We start from the raw sequence: 17,253 nt of genomic DNA on the forward strand, positions 1-17,253 counted from the left end.
CATGTTGGGAAAGTAGATGAACAAAGCTGTGGTAAAAGGTGAGATGTGAGCATGCAGGACATTGAAAATTTGTGACAGTTTTTGTGTTGTAACTTAAAGCTCCACTCCCCCGGGCATTCCTGTCAAGCCCTCTGGATGCAGGACGGCCAAGGCCTTCTACTCCTAGGGAAATAGTTGTAATGGGGCACTGGGAGTACCACCACCAGTCTTATTGGCCTCCATGTGTTGCCTGGAGGCCAGAGAACACACCTCCTCCCTCAGGTCATTCCACCTCTTCCTAATGTCCTCCTTTGTGCACAGGGAGTGTCTAGAGCATTCACTCTGTCAACTATCCTTTGCCACATTTCCATTTTCCTACTGAGAGAAGTATGCTGGTCTTGGGCTTCAAACAATTGTGGCTCTACTCTTATGATTTCACGCACCATGACTCTCAACTCATCTTCAGAAAAACTGGGATTTTTGGGATGTGACAGGGATGTAAATAAAAGTGGGCGACAGGGACTTACTTAACAAGAAAGGTGATATAGGGAGTATATGGACAAAAGTATGTGAAAGGTGTTAAAAGGGATGGTGACAACAAGGAGTGCCTTATCTATAAATTAAAAAAATGGTGGTCTCTGTTCTCTTTCTTGAAGTGTGGTAGTAGAGAGGCAAAGGATCATGGTTTGGAAAGGGGTGTGTTTTATAGTGTGATTTGCAGGTGTGTGTACTGGACCAATGTATGTTAGCTGTGTTGTTTTTGAATCCATCCAATGGGAACTTGTATGTTGCTTCACTGAATGCATACCACAGCTGCCGACTACTGTCAGCTAACTGCCGCAAGGATATCGCCATGTCGATTGTGTTTTTGTAATGGGCTTGGCGGTTCCCCACTGCCATGACTGCGATGGCCAAGATTAGAGGTCACCGCACAGCTGACCAGCTGCCAATTGTCCTGGAGGGTGGCGGTTCAGCCTGCATACTTCGTGATATATCGGTCTGGAGACCGCTGCCACAGTGATCTTTCTGGTACCGCCACTGCAGTGGTCTGGTGATCTGACCACCAAACTCATAATCAGGCCCTTAGGGGGGTTATTCTAACTTTGGAGGAGGTATTAATCCGTCCCAAAAGTGACGGAAAAGTGACGGATTTACCACCAGCCGTATTACGAGTCCATTATATCCTATGGAACTCGTAATACGGCTGGTGGTATATCCGTCACTTTATCGTCACTTTTGGGACGGATTAACACTCCTCCAAAGTTAGAATAACCCCCTTAATCTTTTGTATCAAAATATGCGTAGAAAACTTTGTAATATACCTGCAATTCTCCTTGAGTTCCAACTGATGATATACTTTATTTAAATAAAGGTGAAAGAAGACTTTCACACTTTCCAATTGTGTTATCATGTCAGCAATGTGTGGACCTAAATGTCGTTCTCTTTCAATTGTCTTGTTCTCTTGACTGATATCCGTGCAGACTGTCCTTTTTGGATACTACCACTATGGGAGAAAATGGGAGAAACCCATTGCATCAGACCAGTAGAATATTCAATGATATCATGTTTAAGTAGTGACTCAAGTTTCCTTTCAACAGCTTCTTTTAAATTAATTAAATTCTTCTGTGTCTTTGAGCAACAGGACGAGCATCCTCATTGATATGCAACTGTACCTTCATAGTCTCAAGTTTTCCTAGCCCATGAAATAATGAAGGACACTGACTTAGTATTTCATGATAAGCATTCATATTGCAGTTCACTGATATCAGTCCCATGTCAGCAGCTGCGCTGAAACTGAGTTGAAAGGCACTTGACACTACTTTGAAGTAGGTGAATGGGCACTTGCACTGTTGTATTTTTGTGCTTCATAGTCACTACAAATGAACCTTTATTTATTCAAATGTGTCAATACAATCCATGTGTACACTTTTATTTTTTAATTGTGCAGTCGTGGTAATGGATATAATTCATTATATTTCTCTCCAGTCATAATATTTATTGATGCACCGCTGTGGATGAAAAAAGATATTGCACAACCATGTATTTTCAGTGTAATCTTTGGACAATGTTTGAGTGACTCGGGTGCTTTCTCATGTCGACTTTCCTTTGAGTGGTATTTCTCTTCACATGCTGTCAGTCCAATATGCACATTTTTCAGAGGTAAACATTGACATTGCACAATCATCTTCTTCAATTTCACTCAATACTAATACTGATGAACTTTTCGACGATGATTTAGATGATCAACTTCGTTGGGTGTCGTTTTATCTCAACTAATGTTGCTGCTTGGGCTTGTGGGCATGTGTTGAACATCACTTCTGGAAAGTTCAGTTGGCCATATTGTCTTTTCGCAGTGATGCACTTATTTTTTTTTTCACCTTGCAAACCATTACAAACTGGTTCTCTTCACCACATCCTTTGCATATCTGTCTGATGGAGGGATATTTATCTTCGTGTGGAAAGAACAATCCATGTCTGAAATGCAACTTCTTTTTTCATGGAGACATCACCTTGAGTTCTTCAGCTTTGTGTTTCTGCTTAATTTTCACGTTCATGACAGACTCACTTTGGGAGCCTTCATGTCAGCAGCTTGTCGATCAGCAAATTCTTCAGCTCTGACAGCCATGAGAACTCGCTCCAGACTAAGAGTTTCTCTCAGCATTCATTGTCTTAATGAATCTGTCAATGACTTTGAGATATAGTGCTTCTTCGACATTAAAATAATTGAATCTGCAGTGTTTTCCGAGCTTATTCAGTCTCCCAACAAATTAATTTATGGTTTCACCAATTCTTTGTTATTCTTGACTGAAAATGTACCGTTTGTAATCTACATTCAGCAGTGGATTGAATTTGAGACTCAAGGCTTCTTTAATTTGACAGTATGTAACCCCATCAGTATGCAGCATTTTCTTCATAACTTCTTTGGCAACATTCATGAGGTATTTGATAATCTTTTTATTATTTCTCTCTTCTAGCGAATCAATTAAATAATCAAACATCTCTTTCAAAGCAACCCAATTATTGCCAATATTCAGCTTTTTGGTGGTATCGAAGGGTGGTGGTGGTTTGTGGAAGATGGCAGCATTTCAACTGTTCACCCGATTGAGTGACACTATGGCTGGTGCTCTCTCCGACTCCCTCTGCCATAACTCGGGATCTGTTCCATTCATGCCCCTCCCCTGACTTTGTGATGTTCCGGCCTCAGTGTAATTTTTCACGGTCTCCATTGGCAGAACGGCTTTCTGTTGGGCACTATGTTGTTGCAGGTATGGTTGGCCCTGTAAGCACAACTCCAGGCACTTCTCTTAGAGTCACCTTTGGCAGCAGTATGATTCTCTTTTTTTTCAGTTCTGGTAAGCAGATGACTCTTTCATGCACCTGAGTGGTTGTGTTTTCAGTCTTTCTTTTTGCTCTTTTAACGCCTTGTTGGTCTCTGCCTTGCAGTGCTTCTGATCATAGTGTTATTACATAGTCTGCTGTTGCTAATTGCTGCCCTTTCAAAACCTAGTTTTATTCGCCTTCAGCAGATGCACTCTGTATACTGTATAACTCTATATTGCGTAGTGGTGCATTACCTTTCTGTATGGTCTTGTACTCAGTTTCTTCACCAATGATGTGTAGACTTCTCAGTAAGGCTTTCTTTATCTTCAAATGCTTTACACTGGCTGGAGTTGCGCTTTGACTCCACATACGCCAACCGTCGATTCGGCACTTCAACAAAGGCACATGTGGCATACACATGTGCAGTTTGCTTGGACCACAACAAACTGTCTGGGAGAGCACTGTCAATCATCCGGTTACTTATCCCCTATCTTGTCACCAGTTGCAGCATCCTCCCAGCTTGGCTACCCACCAATGAATATGCCACAGACGGACCTATGTATTACACGTCTTTATTCTTCAGTGTGTAACCGCAAACTCAACATTCTAAACCTATGTTAGTTCAACACGTTCTAAATCTTATGTCATCATTTTACGGAGTGTTTCAGGATCCAAAAAAGGTTCCATCATACATACTCACAAGACAGTACACCAACCACTTTCAAATATTGGTGATCAAGAAAGGTAACACTGGGAGGTTAATAGTTCACACTGCAAAGAGACTGTCTGCTCTGTTTAAGAAAGAGCATTAAAGTCAGGAATAGATGGGTAAAGTATCCTTCTCACCCCTGTGAGCTAAAATGTTATTGCTTTGAACTGTCAGAATAAGAGTCTTTAACTTGAGATCCAATATCCTAACTAGGGCAGGTCAAAGAAAATGCATCAATGCGACGCATGAGGTGGCATACATCTGTGCACCTCTTTGGGCACAGCGACAGGCACCCTGAAAAGTACAGCAGAGCTCCCTGCATACTTATACTTTTTGCACATTAATACCTTACTCATTTAGGTGATAGGTGTCACAATGCCACAAACAGTGGCACATTGCTTGAACAGCATTGAGAGGAGCATACTGCAATCCACAGCATGTCGCCTCCAATACTAACAGCCATTACATGCATAGTGGAAGCTGTCTATCTAAAGTATGCACTTTTGAACCGCACATATAGGTACACAAGTTACTAACAGGGGTACAACTCCCCTTTAACACACCTTTCCCTTGAGACTTGTCAATGAATGTCCTGTTCGTACTCATCACCATCTATCTAGACACAATGTTTACATCTACCTCACAGTACACATGCACATTGTTGCACTCTGTTTACATCAATCTGAATACTGTCCTGACTAAATCAGAACAATAAGAACTGTGAATGAACTGTATTTCTGTACCATATTTGAAGACACTAGGGCCCATATTTATACTTTTTTAGCGCCGCATTTGCGTCATTTTATGACGCAAAAGCAGCGCAAACTTCCAAAACACAATTGTATTTTGTAAGTTTGCGCCGATTTTGCGTCAAAAAACGACGCAAATGCGGCGCTAAAAAAGTATAAATATGGGTCTAGATATTTGATCAGTAGATCCTTTATGATGATGATTATTATGATTATGATGATATGACAGGTATTCTTATTATTCTCATTCTTCTTCTACTTCTTCTTCTTATTATTATTATTGTTGTTATTATTATGATTATTATTGTTAATATTATTATTATCAGCAGCATTACAATAACTAATAACAGCAATAAACAATAATAATAATAATAGAAATTCTTCTTCTTCTTATTATTATTATTATTATTTCTATTTTCATCATTATTTTTATCTGGACAGTTTTGGTCTGAGTTTGGTCAGGGATTGTTTCATTCTCAGCTCCTGACATCTTTGTTTTTTTTTAATTATTTCTAGGTATTGGTAGATAATAGAGGAGCTACTTCCAAGTGTTCAGTGGAAAGAATTTTACCACCCTTCTACTGTGTTATTTGTCTTTATGTCTTTGGGCGTGGTGCTATCATAGCTATTCCACTCTGGAATGTGATTCTTGGATTGGGGTCTGTGGTCTAATCAGTGCAGGTGACAGACAAGTATCCACAAAATAATTCATTAAATAGGTTAGTTTTGTTTCATTATGTTGGAAATTGGGGGATTCAATTAGTATATCCTAGTGTTTAGTGACTTCTGTTACAGGAACATATGCTAAAGCTATTAACTTTTCATGTGCAAAGTCTAGTTTAGCTGCATATTTGATACTCAGTGAATTTTTGTAGTGCCTTCAGAGCCTCTGGTTAAAGTGATAGCAGCACCCCTGACTTGAAGTATGTGTCGAAATGTAGGCCCTCATTACAACCCTGGTGGATGGCGGAAAAAGGGCGGTAAGACCGCAAACAGGCTGGCGGTCATTACCGCCCCATTATGACATTGGCGGTTTGGCATATGCCAAACCGACAATGTCCCGCACCGTCCGCCACGGCGGTAACGACCTCCATGCTGGAGACAACGGCCTCTAGCCCGGCAGCCATCACTAGACCGCCGGCGGTATCAGGACCCCGCATATCGCCATGGATTTCGTGGGGTTTCGTACTGCCACAAAATCCATGGCAGTATGTACCTTCAGTGCCAGGGAATTTGTTCCCTGGCACTGATTGGAGTCTCCCCCTCCCCTCTCCTCCTCCCTCTCCCCTGAGTCCTCCCCCAACACCCACGACCCCCTTACCACCCCCAAAAGGTGGTAGGACGCCCCCTCCCCGCCCCCACCCCAATATAAACCTCCACACATATCCCACACAACCCCCTACACGCACGCTCACACCACTCACACACATACACGCACACATACATGCACTCATGCACACATACATACACGTTACATTTCCCTTACACACATTACACTCCCGCATGCATACACGCACTCACACAACCCCTCTACACATGCACACGCACACCCCTATGCATGCACACACCACACAACACCCCACCACCCCCCTCCCCTAACGGACGATCACCTTACCTGTTCTGGTGATCCTCCGGGAAGGAACGGGATCCATGGGGGCTGCTCTGCCGCCAGCACCCCGTCACCAGAACACCGCACACCGAATACTGGGTCGTATTACAGTGGGCGGTGTTCCGATGACGTGGCGGTGATGGTGGAGCAGCCTCCACTTTACCGTCGACGGCCAGGATGGCTGCTAGTGGCTCTCCATCCAAAAAAGGGCAGAGGGTTGCCAACAGTCATAATATGGTTAGCGGAAGACCGCCACCACTGGAGGGCATCAGGCCGGCGGAATCTTGGCGGTCTTGTGAAAAGACCGCTGAGGTTGAAATGAGGGCCTTAGTATGGTTGATATTGTTACCTGTTCAATTATCTTTTTGTGGATAGTAGCTGTTAAATTTTTGCTAAGTACGTGTTAGTATTTCATTGTGGGTTGCTCTTTGTTTGTTAGGTAACAGTGCATACTATAATGGGATGTGTGTATTTTGATATTGATCATGTATTGTGTACGTTGGCTTGAATCATGGATGACACAACTTATAAGTGCCATCCATCATCCTTGTGTTACATTGCAGTAAATTAGTGGCTCGCTGTTCTATGTGTTCTGGCAATTAATTATTTTAGGATTGTTTGCAAAGAGTTAGCCTTTTGCTTGTTAAGGAACGTTTGGTACAATATTTTTAAGTATTGTCATTCCTGTTGGATTTTGAGCACTCGTATTGGCCTCTTCTAGTTCCTCTAAAATATTTCACACTTTTGATTTCTGATTGGTTTTGTTCCATGATGCATTCAACTATTTCATTTTCATTGGTAGCCCTGTGAAGTCAGATGTTTTTTTTTTATTTAAAATTTTCAATAGTACAGAATAGGGCATAAACATGTCACTACAGTTGCAACACGTCATGAAGTGCTGTCATCATATACAATCACAGTTGGTACAGTTGTGCCCCATATATCCTGTGGTCTAGAGGTCTAGAGGTCTGTGGCAATTCTTCTGCATACCTATCTAGTTGCTTCTTCCAATGTGGTGTTGGGGGTGAATGGTCTATCAGACAGTGAGGCATTGTGTAATCCGGTGATGAGATTTCTACGAGTGCAGCTTGAAAGTAGTTTCTGCAGTGACCCCAGTGGGGGTGGTTCATCAGGGACCTGAGGATACAATTCTCTCATTGATCTCTGTAATCTTTGATAGTTAAAAATCAACAGCGGCGTGCTGCGCTGGCGTTGGAATGCCTCCAGAAGTGTTATAAGTGTACCCCCTTTGTATAGATCCCCTACTGTGTGAAGTCCTGCCACTGCAAGCATGGAAAGTTTCTTGGGTTCCCGACTGGTGGAAATTGCTAGGTGATGTGGCAGTGTTGGTGCATAAATGGGGGTTTTACCCACGCGTATACTAGGCATGCGTCATGCTTTTGTAGTGCTGTGTATTGTGTTTAATTCCTGGTGATTCACGTCTTTGCGCTCATGGGGCATAGGGTGTGCATCATCGGCTTCTATTGCTATGTGAAACATGTATTTGGGTGGGAAGTACCAGCAATGTGCGAGTTGTTCTTGTGTGCAGAGGTAGTATTAGTGCATGTCAGGTGCTTCGAACCCTCCTTGTTCATACGGTCACACAAGCGTGCCAGCCAATCATTGGTTGTTTGCTGGCCCATGTCAATGCCAACATGTGGGACTGAAGGGTGGTGAAGAAGGCCTTCGTTAAGATAATGGGTGTGTTGATGAATAGATAAAGGAACTTGGGTAGTATAATAATTTTCATGATTGCAATTCTCTCAGCAAGGGACAGTGGTAGGTGCGTCCATCTGGCAACTTGGTCTCCTAATTTGAAGATTGCCTTGCCGTAGTTTTGTCTGATGACTGTCACAGGGTCTCTGTGTACCTATATTCCCAGGTACTAGACAGGTTCCTCCTGCCAATCCAAAGAGAAGTCCAGCGTGCATGGATTTGACTCCTGCTTTAGTGGTATAATGGTAGATTTTTACCATTTAATGCTTAACCCAGAATACCATTTGTACTGAATACACTCCCGTATTAGTGGGGATAGTTTCTCAGCTGTACGGCATCCATTTTAGGACATCCTCATTCCTCACTCCTCCTCCCTACTTCTCATTCCTGTTTCTCATCCCTGCTTCTCATCCATCATCCATATTTCTCATCCATCATCCATCATCCCTACTTCTCATCCATCATCCCTGCTTCTCATCCAACATCCCTACTCCTCATCCATCATCCCTACTTCTCATCCATCATCCATCATCCCTACTTCTCATCCATCATCCCTACTTCTCATCCATCATACATCATCCCTACTTCTCATCCATCGTCCATCATCCTTTCTTCTCATCCATCATCCCTACTTCTCATCCCTTCGTCTCATCCCTGCTTCTCATCCATCATCTCTACTTCTCATCCATCAAACATCATCCCTACTTCTCATCCATCATCCCTACTTCTCATCCATCATCCCTACTTCTCATCCCTGCATCTCATCCCTACTTCTCATCCATCATCCCTGCTTCTTATCCATCATCCTTACTTCTCACCCATCATCCCTGCTTCTCATCCCTCATTTTTGCTTCTCATCCCTACTTCTCTTCCATCATTCCTACTTCTCATCCCTCATCCCTGCTTCTCATCCCTACTTCTCATCCATCTTCCATCATTCCCACTTCTCATGCCTCAGCCATCATCCCGACTCCTCATCCACCATCCCTACTCCTCATTCCTCATCCCTCAGTCATACCAACACATTTTCAGTTTTATGACACACACCTTCACACTGAAACATATGAAACTGAAACCAGAATGTTTTTGGTTGAACTGTAGATGACCTCTATAACCCTTTCTCCAAGAGCTGATTTATGGCCCAAGCTGGGTCCCCTTGTATTTCCCAAACCAGCAGTGCTTTCTGCAGAGGCCTGTGTAAAGAGAAAAACACTTAGTTAAATAAAATGAAATATTGTGCAGCCTTAAATTCACTGGAAACAAACACACAGTTGCATTTCCTCTCCTCCCTCTTCACCCACCATGTGCAGTGAGAAGGCTGTTTTTCAGTGAAATAGAATGCAGCTCTCTCTCATAACTCTGATTGGCTGTTCCCAACCAATCAGTGTGAAGGTGTGTTTCACAAAACTGAAAATGTGTTGGTATGACTGGCTTTATGTTTCTGTCTTAATAGACATCCCAGCAGTTCTACCGCTAGTGAAAATAATAGCGGCGACAGAGGTGTATGTGTGTGGGAATCTCAAGCTCCATCATCACCAGTGAGTGATCCGGTAGGGTCTTCAGCATATGTGCTACATCAGTTACCCATGTGCTCACCTTCCTCATGGTAAACCAATAATCTAGCTGGGATCATGACTTATGAACCGTGGAGGAAAAAGTGCCCTCTCTATCTGCTGGGTGATAGAGTCTCAAAACATCAATGAGCCCAAAGTCATCCATGCCTTCTTGGATAACCCGAGCAGGACGCTTGCCATGCCAATCTGCCATGGCAGACCAGTCCACAGTGGAGTCTAAGTAAGTGTTGAGATTGCCACCACAGCAGACGGCTGCAGGTCACAAACGCGGCCCCATATCTGGGTATAAAACTCGTGATCGTCAATGTTCGCCCCATATGTGTTGATAATGATGACTAACGTCCAGCCCAGTATGCCCTGAACAAGCACATATTTGCCCCAGCTATCTGGTTCAGAGTGTGCTAGTATAAATGGCACTCCCCTTATAAGTAATAATAATATGCCTTGGGAATAGGAGGAGTAGGAGAAGGCAACCCAAAACTGGCCCATTTTGTGCCCACCTTCATCTTAATGGGGGTATCAAGTACGTTTCTTGCAACAATGCAACTTGAATTTGGTGCTTTCCGTATAGGCAAATTCCTGCATCAGTTTTTTGGGATTGTTAAGGCCTTGTATATTCCAGTTTAAGAATCTAATTCGCCCTACTTTAGGTATCATGATGGCTGCCCAATGTCACCTTCTAGTATACACTGCAACAACATATGCCCGTGATAGCCCGACTGATATAGCCAAGGTGTTGAGGTTCGACATGGTTGCTTCAACCGTGTAAAGCTTCGGCAACCCAACCATGCTAAGGCCATCCGCTTCCCAACAGTAAAATAAAAATACTACTGAAACCATATCAAACTTAATCTATAACTGGATACATTCAAAATATCAAGCATTATTGCCATCTGGGGTACTCCCACAGTAGGCTGATAGGGTTTGGAACGTCAGCTTTGGCCTTCGCTAGTAGTTCACAACTTTATTTGAGCCCATTGCCTTGAATTTGTCCAGGATGCCCATGCCCAAGCGGGGTCCCAACCAGTCCCGGTGCCCCAGCCATCCCAGACCAGAGAGCAGCGTAAGCCAATATTCATGCAGAATATGGCTGATGCGTCTACTTCATATTGTGTGCCCCAAGGTTCCATCCTGGGAGATTTCTGCACCTTCAGTACTACAGAGAGTGAGGGGGGTGAGCATTTATTCCTCTGGTCTCATTCTGCAAGGCTTCCATCCTGTTTTGCGCACTTATTTAGTTGTCCATGGTTTTCCAAGTGAGGCGATGATGATGTTCCTCTCGCACTACAGACCTGGCAAAGTCCATTGCTGCTTTTGGAGAAGTGAAGATTTTCTCTTTGCCGTCATGATTAGTGTGCAGTCGGGCTGTGTACAGCATAGCATATTAAATGCTGGCAGTCTGCAGGCATTTTTAAACTTGAAGAAATTCCCGTCAGGCCACTTGGACCACCACAGTGAAGTCTGGAAAGAAGGTGATGTTGTTTCCCTGTTAGTTTGTGGTCTGCTGCGATCTGGAGAGACAGCACATTGTCCTGATCCCACTAGTTGAGTAATTGCCAACAATCCATGAGCTCTTTCCACTGTGAGAACCGAGGACAGGTTCGCTGGCCCAAAAATCTCCCACAAAATTGCTTCCATATAGTCCTCCAGATGACCAGTGTTAGTTGATTCCGGCACCCCAACTATGGGCAGGTTGCTGCACCATGGGCATGCTTCTAAATCTTCATTTTTGGCTCGGACCACCTCAAGCACTTTTCCCATATTGAGACATTTGTCCGTGAGAGACTGCGTGCCGTCCTACGCAGTGGATATGTGCTGTTCTACATTTGTGATATTTGTTGCATGTTTGTCTAGTTTTGCCTCAATGCTGTCCATCCTGAGGTGTAAAGTATCCATTTTACTTTTGATGGACTGTAGGCTGTGCTGCATAGGTAAGAGCATGGTTTCCAATGTTGGGGGCGGCTGCATAGGTGCCTCCAGCTCAGAGTCCGACAATGCATTTTGGGAGAGGGCGAGTTGATCGCTGCGATTCAAAGGTGAAGCAGGACTGTTTTTTTTGCTGTGTGGCGCATCCAGGTTACCTGCCTGAGTGGCATCGCTCAATTCGGCAGTGCCTAGCTGTTTGACCCAGTGGGTATCTGTGATTCCGAATTCCTCGGTGCTCCCAGGATTGGTGTGAACAGTGGCCTTTGGTGATGTGCCCTGTAAGATTCCTGGCTGTTTTTATGGTACCCACGAACCACAGGAGGACTCACTCCTGTTGTTGGGGCTCTGCACCTCCCCTAAGCACTCTTCATGCTGTGATTCCAGGGTGGGTATTGTGCTCGGCAGCTCCCCCAGGGGGTCTCAATGTCTGTTGCTCAAAGAACAGTGCCACATTCCCCACTGACTGTGCCACGGATTCCACTCATTTGCTTGTGGTGGCAACATCCAGTATGGGCAGTACCTCTCTATTTGACACAGTGGGCATCTATGTGTCTGAATTCCTAGGTTCTCTCAAGGTTGGGGCCATTCGCCACCCTTGGTGATGTGCCCTCAAAGATTCCATGCCATTTCTATACCCCCCGGCCAAGGGGGGCCCGCTATTGTTGTCAGGGCTCTGCACTGCTTCTACCCACCCCTCTTGCTGTGGTCCCAGAGTGGGCAGTATGTTTGGCAGAACCCCCCTCAGGTGGTCTCAGTGACTGTTTGCCCTCAGAGCCTGCGCTGCTATCACCACAGGTCATGCAATGGATTGCGCTTGTCTGCGTGCCTGAGAGAAGGTGGAGGCCCAGCGCGCAGGCCTTGTTCACATCTGCGGGCACCGACACTGCAGGCCAGGATTTGTCCATCTCCCTCTTGGCTTGCCTGCCGGTCCCACACTTGCTGTTTCGTCTGGGGATGAAGGGAGGACCAGGAGGCCAACGCTCTCTGGTCCGCAACCTCATGTTCCACTGGGGACAGTCTCCCCCCCATTCATCGCACCCCCAGCCACTCACCGCTAATCCAGGGCCTCAGGCCACCCCCGCTTGTCCGGGCCACCTTTAGCTACTCCTTCCACAGCTCCATCCTCTCCCCCAGTTCCTCACTGTAGGATCCTGCTGCTATTCCAGAGGCAGCACCCTAGCCAGTCTTTCACCTCTCCGGGTAGGCCCAGACCATGCAGGGCTTCAGCACCTCAGCTATCGCTCGTACCGGACTCCTCCACAACACCGCCACTGTCACTGGCCTCTTCCCACTTCGTCTCAATGGGTTATTTTTTCTTATTGGGAACGGATGGCAGCCATGGAGCCAGATAACTGCCGGATTACTAATCCCAGCTGGTGGAACAGCAGTAATGTTGGTCCATTTTGCCCCTGGCACTTTAGCGCCTCCCCCCACCTCTGCGATGGCATATGTTCACATGACATGTACTGCATGTTCACTGTGTTTTCTCACTGTTAGTGCTCTGCTTACTATACATTCATCTACTTCATTTTTACTGGTAGCCCTGTGGTAGCAGATATTGGCATAATGGCCCTCATTACAAACCTGGTGGTCAGTGTTAAAGCGGCGGTAATACCGCCAACAGGCTGGCGGTAACAAAAATAGAATCATGACCACGACAGAAACCGCCAACACAGACAGCCACTTTAACACTCTGACCGCCACGGCGGTAACCGCCAACAGCCAGGGGGAAGACAATGTACCCCCAACAGAATTACAACTGGCCCATCCGCCAGCTTTTCCGGGGCGGCACTAACGCCATCAAAAGCGGAAACAGTACTTGGAAGGAAACCACTCATCTCTCGACACTCAAGGAAGAACCAGGACGCCATGGAGCCCGAGCTGCAGGTCCTCCCCATTATGATATATCTGCTCATATACCAGGAGCACCAACGCCGGCGACAACGACCACAGTGAGTACTGCACAAAGCACACAAGGGAGGGGGGGATGAAAAAGAGAGTGACACACACACGCAGCATGCAACACCCCCACCCCCACCCTCACCCCCAACACCATACATACAAACACATGCAACAACATTACATATACACCCCGTAACCCTCTGGAATAACGCAAGGACAAAAGAAATGGAGTCAAATGAGTGTAATATTAGAAATACTTAGAAATACATACATAAATAAATGAACAGTATGTACAATATATACAATATATACAAAATGAGGGTCAATGTACACACAAAAATAGTCCGTGGCCCACTGGGCCATAACACATAGGCCAAGCCCAAACTTGACTCCTGCCTCAAAACGGAGAGAACACTGCAGGGGCATCAGGTTGAAAACACACAGGCACCTCAGGGGAACGGGGAAGGGGGGCACCTCAGCCGGAAGATGGTAGTACGCCACTGCTCCTGGAGGGGGCTTCATGCCCACTGCTTGGTCCTGGGGAGTGTAAAGCCACAGTCTCTCAAGTGGGTGGTTTGCCCACTGCTTGCTCCTGGGAAGTGCAAGGCCACAGTCTCTCAAGTGGGTGACCTGCCCACTGCTTGGTCCTGGTGAGTGCAAAGCCACAGTCTCTCAAGTGTGTGGTTTGCCCACTGCTTGGTCCTGGGGAGAGAAGAACCACAGTCTCTCAAGTGGGTGGCTCCTCCACTGGTTCTGGAGGGGGCCTTGTGCCCAGTGTGCTTCATCCTGCCAAGGATAGGGTGGGTGGATGCCTTCTTCCACTGGTTCTGGAGGGGGCTTTGTGCCCAGTGTGCTTCTTCCTGGCAAGAAGGGGCTGAGTTGATGCCTTCTTCCACTGGTTCTGGAGGGGGCCTTGTACCCAGTGTGCTTCATCCTGCCAAGGATAGGGTGAGTAGATGCCTTCTTCCACTGGTTCTGGAGGGGGCTTTGTGCCCAGTGTGCTTCATCCTGCCAAGGATAGGGTGAGTGGATGCCTTCTTCCACTGGTTCCGGAGGGGGCCTTGTGCTCAGTGTGCTTCTTCCTGGCAAGGAGGGGCTGAGTGGATGCCTTCTTCCACTGGTTCTGGAGGGGGATTTGTGCTCAGTGATGTAGCACTTGGGGGGTGTCAGGTCACAGTCCCTCACCGGGGTGTCAGAGCCACAAGATTTGCAGTGGCCAGGATGCATGATACTCCATGGAGGCAGGGCTACAGTCCATCCGTCGGCGGCTATGGCTGCACAGTGGTGGTAGTGCCAGTGCTGGTGGGGGTGCTGCCAGTGGATGGGGGAGGCTTCTGCCCTTCCCCTGCAGCCTCGGACAGCTGCCCACTGGGGCTGCTGCTGCTGGCAGTGGTGCTACTTTCAGCGGTGCAGGTGGCTGTGCTTGCGGCGTGGCTTGTGGCGGTGCAGGTGGCAGTGCTGGCCGCGGTGCAGGTGCCAGTGCTACCAGTGGTGGGGGGAGGCTCCAGCCCTTCACCTGCAGCCTCAGACAGCTGCCCACTGGGGCTGCTGCTGCTGCCAGTAGTGGTGCTTGCGGCAGTGCAGGTGGCGGTGCTTGCGGTGGTGCAGGTGGCGGTGCTGGCTGCGGTGCAGGTGGCGGTGCTGGCAGTTGTGCTGGTAGCCACCAGGCCTTCAACTGCAGGCTTGGACGGCTGAAGTGCCTTGGCTGGTGTTCTGTGCCCCTTCCTGCCCTTGGCAGATGGTGGTGTCACCTTGGGTCTGGCAGCTGGAGTCTTTGACGTGGCCTTGCTGGGTGGTTCTGGCTCCTCCTTGCTGGACACTGTCCCCTTCTTGACCTTGCCAGGTGGCGGAATCTTCTTGGCCTTGGCAGGGGTTGGTGGCACACTGGCTGGGCTGATGGGTGCCCACTTAGAGCCTCTTACAGCTGCAGAAACCACAGCGGACATGGACTTGGTGGCTGAGGTGCTGGGCTGGGTTCTGGCCACCCTGGCCCAAGGTGAAGGACGGGGAGGGTAGGGAAGAGGTCAATGTTCGCTAGGAAAAGCTTCTTAGGGACATTGGGGTGGGAAGAAGGTGAAGGTTTGGGAGTGGAGGAAGAGGGAGTGGTTGTAGGTGGTGTCAGTCTGCTGTGTTTGGGTGCAGGTGCATGAGCTGGATGCTGTTGTGAGGTGGATAGCTGTTGGGTGTGAGTGTGCTTGCATTTGTGTACTTTGGGAGGAGGGGTCACAGAAACAGTGGGAGAGGACACAGGAGACGTGTGCATGGATGTGGGGGTGGTGACTACCAGTGAGGGGTGTGTAGTGATGGGCGTGCTGGTGATGGAGGTAGTGGATGAGGATGTAGTGCATGCAGGTGTGAGGTGAGACGCTACTGGGAGGGGGGTGGACGAGGAGGAGGAGGGGGACACAGTGGAGGCAGTGGATGTTGGTGTGTCTGAATGGGGATGGTGCTTGTGTGAGTGCCTGTGAGATGAAGTGTGGTGCTTGTGTTTGCCTGAGCCACTTCTGTGTGTTGATTTGGGTGAATGCTGTTCTGAAGGTGTGCTTGGGATAGGCTGGGGTTGAGGGGATTGGGACTGGGTAGAGGAAGTTGGACGGGGAGGCTGGAGACAGGGACAATGGCTGCCATCAGTGCAGAGGCCAGAGCCTGAAATGCTCTCTGTTGGGCCCCCACACCAGAGTGAATGCCCTCCAGTTATGCATTTGTTTGTTGTAAATGCCTCTCGACACCCTGGATGGCATTCAGTATGGTTGACTGCCCAACAGAGAGGGATCTCAGGAGGTCAATAGCCTCCTCACTGAGGGCAGCAGGGCTCACTGGGGCAGGGCCTGAGGTGCCTGGGGCAAAGGAGATGCCCACCCTCCTGGGTGAGCGGGCACGGGAAACAAGCTGAGGGGCTGCTGGGAGGGCAGTGCTTTTAGGGGGGGGTGGCGGCTGTACCTGTTGTTGGGGTGGGCACAGAGGTGTCCGCCACCGCCAGGGAGCTTCCATCAGAGGAGGAATTGCTGTCTGTAGTGTCCCCTTCAGTCTCCGTCGTGGTGCTCCCCTTGCCCTCCGTCCCACTGGTGCCCTCATTGTCGGTGGATTCGGCCTCCAGGCCTATGTGGGATGCACCTCCCTCCGTCGCCTGTGCCTCTGCTCCTCCGCCAGATGATGCCAATGCACGCAAGGACAGGGTGACAAAACAAAATGGGGAGGAGAGACAGAGGATACACTTGGTCAATGCCAGCAACAACACTACCATTGGCGTACACAACACACAGGGAGCATCCCTATGCACTAGGCCATGCACTACCAGTTGAAAAGATAGTCACCAGCCCATGGGGTACATAGCATAACACCATCAGCTGCACACCTGAAACAAACAGGGCCCTGCCCAGAAGTAGATGCCCACTAACACCATTGGGGTTGGAGTGCTTCAGAGCCTGACCAACAAGGGACCTACCCTGCCATGTTCGCCCTGGCCTAGGGGCACCCACAGTCCACATCCCCCACCCAGGTAAAACCTTAATGCACGCAAAGTCATGATTCTGAATCTGTACTCAGCCCCTTGTGGCTGCTGTGATGCCCTCAAGCGCCCATCCAACTTAGGATAGGCCACCGGCAGGATGCAGAACATCAGGGAGGTCAGGGTACGACGGGCATCCCTTCCTCGTTGGGAGGCCAGCCCCAGCTGGGCCTCTGCCGTCTTCCTTGCCCAGCAGCGCAGGTCCTCCCACCGTTTGTGGCAATGGGTGCCCAGCCTGTCAAAGACCCCAAGGGTCCGCA

Source organism: Pleurodeles waltl, chromosome 6, assembly GCF_031143425.1.
Source record: "Pleurodeles waltl isolate 20211129_DDA chromosome 6, aPleWal1.hap1.20221129, whole genome shotgun sequence".
NCBI lineage: Eukaryota > Metazoa > Chordata > Amphibia > Caudata > Salamandridae > Pleurodeles > Pleurodeles waltl.